General features: G+C 35.1%; 1 pseudogene; it reads right to left on the reverse strand.

Moving 5' to 3' along the window:
- Positions 1-643: 643 nt before the first annotated feature.
- Positions 644-2,001, reverse strand: LOC142173860 (protein WHAT'S THIS FACTOR 9, mitochondrial-like; annotated as a pseudogene).
- Between the last annotated feature and the right edge of the window lie 3,999 nt (positions 2,002-6,000).

Genomic DNA, 6,000 nt, shown 5'->3' on the forward strand with positions numbered 1-6,000 from the left:
CAAGATTAAAGATGATCATAACTCACCTTGGGCAAGTATCACATGATGTATGTTCACTCAAGATGGTTAAACATTTGTTTGATACAGACCTCCAATTTGCGCTCTCCTTTTGGCAAAGAGGGATTGCCATCATAGTAAGAATATGACCATTTCGAAGGGCACGAGTCTCCCTTCACTTCAGAAGGGACGGAAAGAGAAGGCAATCTTGATAATAGTTATCCAGCCAGAGGCCAAATCATCCAATGTAAAGACAGTTTCAGCAGCGGCTGTCAGCTTGTCGTGCATACTAAGGTTTCCTTACCTTGTTTTGCCCTGTATATCCATATAAAGACAAGTTGTACCATTCATCTAGTCTGGGAAGGGCAGTGTGTATGCATATCTTATCCCTATCTTATGAAGGTAGAGAGGCTGTTTCCGAAAGACTCTCGGCGAAAGAACCTTGTTTTCCCCTGTATATCCATATAAAGACAAGCTGTACCATTCATCTATTCTTGAGCATTGCCAAGTTTCCAGCAACATCTGGTCACCAACATATAGTGAATTACTGACACACAAATCCATCTATATACAAGCCTTTACAGCATCGAGCATGATCATAAAGTTATCATTCACATCTTCTGTTCCTATTATCACATATCGTTGTCTAATCTTCTCAAGTCTCTAGACTTTTAACTTGTCTCATCCTCTTCTCCTTTTCCTTGCTTTTGCCTCCTTTTAAAGAAGTCAGCTGCTTCCTGTACCTAACAGCTCCAGCATTGATTGGTATTCCCCTTCTCAACACTCTGTTCATGAGACTTATGTACTTGTTCCTCATTTTCATCAATGGATGCTTCTCAACCAGTATGTTCTTGTTAAATGCCTCCCTGAAGACTATAGTATGCGTCCTAATCTTATTCGACAAGTAAAATATACCCGGATGATGCACTAAAGCTTTTCTAAACCTTATTCCAAATCCTAAATAATCCCCTAAGCAACAAATATTCTCCCTCTGTCTTCTTTGATACAAGTAAACTTAACAGTTCATGAATCACCCCAACTGTCCATTTCTCTGCTTGATCACTATTAGGAGCCAAGTGAATGCATCTTCATAAGGTGAAATATAAGGCAAATTCTGCCACTCCTCAACCCAATTCCTCAGCTTATTCACCAAATCAAATCGTCTTGGTAAATTCATCGAAAACCTTATATGCACTCTTTTCCTATCCCCAAAATCCTCACTTTCACCCTTTTCTCCATCACAGAAACAGCTAAATCCTCCCTCCATTTAACTAACTCCAATCCAAAAACCTCACGACCATCAGAATCCTTAAAACCCATTTGACAAATCTGAAAATACTCATGAAATTCAGGTAAAAAGCTCAACAAATAATCATGAGGCAAACCCAAGTCAAATTTAAACCTTTCAATAACATAAAAAGGAAGTCTTTTAGCTCTTGTGAGCATCAATAACTTTGCTAATCTGTACGCTAAATCTTTACGGTAATGTAAAAGACTAAGAAAAAAGGTCTCATCATTGTGTAAAGATAGTGCATTTGGAGTGAGCTTTACATGTAGAGTGGATAAGGGTACAGGAGGCCTGAAAGTTTTGAAAACAAAAGGGTAATTCTGGACGAAATTGAGGGCATTGGTGGGAAGATTGAGTTGGGGTTTGAGAGGGGAAATGGTGCGAAGGGATAAAGATTTTGAGGGGTGGGAGAAGATTAAGTTTTTGAGGGAGAGTAATGGTTTGAGGTTCTTTTCCTTTTCTACTGCTTTTTCCAGGTATGGGTCACGTACCCATTTGACTCTTGCGTTCACGAAGGTGCGGATGTGTTGCCGGAGATGGTGGTGGATGACGGTGGTTGTGGTGGCGATGAAGCGAACCATAGTGAATCACTGAAGTAGTAGATTAATCGCTATTCTACGTCCACCTTACTGCTATAAATGTCAAGCTATTACTAATTTTTAAATATTTTTAAAGTAATGAAAAACAATTTAACTGGAAATTAACTTTGGCGTTATTGAAATTGCTTATATAACATTATAACAATAGTTGGAAATAGCTATTGGCAATGGTTCATTGAGTTGGTTGAGTAAGTAATTCTTACATGATCATTCTTAGAGGGTTTCTCTGAAATTTTTCCAAAAAAATAGTTAGAAAACGGCCACTTTAATATTTATCTAATGTCCCCAGAGCAATAGAATATTAGGAAATTCACTATATGTTAGTTTCTACGGAAAATGGCTAATTATATTCCTCGTACTATGAGAAAATATTTAAATATATCTTTCGTTATACTTTTGGTCCAAATATACCCATGTCGTAATACAGTTGGTTCAAATATACTCCTCTTCCGTTAAGTTTGTCCAAAGTGGACATCCAATCATACGTGACATTAATATTTGATGAGGTGGATGTCACATGGCTTGCCACCTCAGCGCCCTTAATACATATATAAAAGATTAAAATTTGAAATACAATATTTTTTATGGTAACGGAAATAGTGGCAATAGTGGTGGAGGGGAAGTAAATTTTAGTGGTGAAAAAAAATAGAAGGGAGAGGTAAAATTGGTTAGGGGCACTAAGGTGGCAAGCCATGTGGCATCCACCTCATCAAATGTCAGTGTAACGTAAGATTGGATGTCTACTTTCAACAAACTTAACGAAAGAGAAGTATATTTGAACCAATTGTATAATGACAAACGTATATTTGGACTCAATGTATAACAAGGGGTATATTTAAACCTTTTCTTACGGTACAAAGATATATTTGGCCCTTTTATGTAGTTTCTATTACTATATTCGATCCAGTCTACTGCTTTTTTTTTTTTTGGTCAAACAGTCTACTACTGTATGTTAATTTCTTACTTGCACAATATAATTTGTCACGTCTTGAATTCCAAAGGGCTCAGACATTTGTTCATCTTTTCGAGTTCCTTATTGGCTACTGAGCCTAACTAACCATTGGTTGCTCAACAATCTTCTTCTTCATCAGCGTTTCTAGATTTTTCATTCTTTTTAGATCTCAACGGATTGCTTTGAGTTAAGCTCTGAATCCCCATATGAGCTTCTGCTTAAAGCTGCTTTCTTGATACCCATTTCTCATTATTTCTTGGGCTTCCTATTTTTACTCTTTGTATTTCTCTATCATTTCTTAGAGATTCACTTCTTTGACATTTAACTCTAGCTGTGAGCTGTATCAAGGAGTTGTTCCCAAGTACAAAATTCTTAATGGCAGGTAAAAAATGAAAGAGGGGGTAAAGAAAAAAAATGAAATCTTCTTAACATATACTCTGCTTTCTCAATCGTTGATCATATATATTGGAATTTTGGAATAATGTTACCGTGATATTTAATCAGTGAAAATAGACCATTTTGTATTTATTGTAAGTGTTACCGATATTCAGCCTTAAACAATCTAGTGTATTCATTTATTTCTAACGTACGATAAACCTTTGTGGTCCGATATTTTTATGTACCTGCGCATAACGGGAGTTTAGTGCACCGGGCGTTACTTTTTTATATTAAATATATCCTATTGCTCAATGCAGGTTTTCATCCACTCCATGGCTTTGTAGTCCTCATCTTCAGACTGTCTTTTTACAATTCTTTGGAAGGGCACCTGTTTGCAATTATCAAAGGTGACAATTTACAGACTTTAAATTATGGAATATAAGTTTCTCCCCCAGTTCAAGTGTCAACAGTTCTTTGTTAATTTGGTCGTTTGGAGCTCCATTTTTTTATAGCAACTAATGCAAATCTTGCCTCCAGAGAGATATTTCACACGTCTGATGGTGGGACAATAGCTTTGGATTGGCTAAGGAATGTGGATGATAAACTACATTTTTTATACTCCTATCTATAATTCATGACGAACATTTCTCATCTATGTTGGATAATCTGTTTTACAAGCTTGATCTTATTGTACATTAAAACGATACATTACTTACCACCTTTCATTTATATGATTGTTTTTGATTGGTATGAAATTTTAAAAAGAAAAAAGACTTTAACACATTCCAAAATTATAAATATGGATTATCCAATCTTACTGTTATACATTGTAATAGTAAAGCCACTACACTATATTTTGCCACATTAAAATAATTGAACTTAAACCACTATAACAGTAAGGTTATAAATATACGGTATACGGTACGGTTCAGTCGATTTAGTCGGTTTTTAAATATACATTGACACCCCTACTTATACGGGTCAAATCGGGTTGGGAATGGCGGGAATAAGAGAATGCATTAAACCATACTCCATACTCCATAGAACATAAACTCTTGTAACAATTCCAGGCGAACCAAGTGATACAAGAGATGCACAGATATTACACATTGGCTGAGAATTGCAGGGGAAAATGAAAAAAAAATTAAAAAATTAATGGCTTCTGCTACAGCCATAACGAAATAAAACTAGGAATTGATGTGGGTTAATTATGTGATATTATTGCTTACGAAATCTCCAATACAGCTTGGAGTGTAGTGCTAGACTCCTAGTGGTTGCATCAAGTCAAGACGTTTTAATTAAGAAAAAAAAGAGAACCATACTTAAGAGAGAGTGTATAAAATAATCGAGTTAAGGAGACTGATCAATAAATTTTTGGCTGTTTAAGGAGAAAATCAGGGGAAGAAGTATTATATTTAGCTTTTGGCCGTTAAACTTTTGGTTCTACTCATTAGATTATTGAAGTAGCTGTTTTTAAGGGTGGATTTGGCTTCTGTTGTTGGTTGCCATTTGATAGCATTTGGAATCTGTTATGATGAACATATCTTGAATACGTGAGCTACCATATGGAAAAACATTTACTTTGATAGGTACTTGTGGTAAGTTACAAGCTTACGCCAGACCAATTGAGTGTTTTTGAACTACTTAGTAGAAGAGTTTGTGATTCTTTGACTTATGCTGCTTTACATGATGGAGTAAATTGCATCAATTTCTCCTTTCCTTCTCCTAAGGTGAATTTAAATGGGGAATATGGCATTATAGTCGACTCCAATTTGTTTAGAATTGAGACGTTGTTGTTATTATTGTTAGTTAAAAGTTTATTCGGAGAAGGTTTTGATGGAGTTGAGAGTGATGATAAAAGTCCCATCATGTTAGTGATTCCTGGTTAAACAAGTGACTCTGATTCTGCTGTTAGCTTTCTTCCACTCTTTTCCTATTGTCTTCAAAATTATGAGTTTTTTGCATATTTATGTCTCTTTCTCTTTTGGAAAAACAATTTTTATGTTAAAATTATTTCTTCCTCCATTGAGTTTTTATTCCCCTTCATTTATTATCTGTTTATAAGTATTATTCTTGCCTTCTTCATAAAAAAAAGTATTTTCTTCCCAATATATATAACCAGGCCTATTTGGCTTTATGAAATTTTATTGTTTCAACTTTATACTGGTGGTGATTGAGCTCTATTAGATGTGGCAGTATTTTCAAAAATTAGACAAATGTCCTTTCAAGTGACATTGAAGAGATGAGTGTGGCAATCTTGCAACGGAAATTCAAGACAAGTGTTATCATTCAAGACATGCTCTAACCTCTCTTAAAGCCTATAAATTGGTATTCAAATTAGTCATAAAAAATATGCAGCATTTTTTACTTTGCCTTTTGTTCCTCTTCGGCTTCCTTTTCTTTCCTTCTCAAAATTTTATAGTCTACTTTCTTTGTTCCCTTCTTTTAATAGTCGAATTTATTATTTAATTTTGATGATTCCTGTATCCTCTAAATAAATAGAGATGAGCTTGTTTAATCCTGGGAAAATATTTTACATTACTGAAATAGTTTCTTAGGACAGTGCTCGGCACGACTCAAGCCAGTTCGTGTATCTGCTTACAAATAATATTATTGCAGTATTATTATCGTTATTTTTCGCTGTCATTTCCCTACAATCTAAGAAACTATGGCAAGTAATACTACTACAGAAATTTTTGATAGTGCTACTAATTTTGGTATTGTCTCTGCTGCTACTGTTCCAGTTGTCCTACCAGATATCCATGGTGTTGCAAATATGTTATTGC

The sequence above is a fragment of the Nicotiana tabacum genome, chromosome 19, assembly GCF_000715075.1.
Source record: "Nicotiana tabacum cultivar K326 chromosome 19, ASM71507v2, whole genome shotgun sequence".
In the NCBI taxonomy this organism is placed as follows: Eukaryota; Viridiplantae; Streptophyta; class Magnoliopsida; order Solanales; family Solanaceae; genus Nicotiana; species Nicotiana tabacum.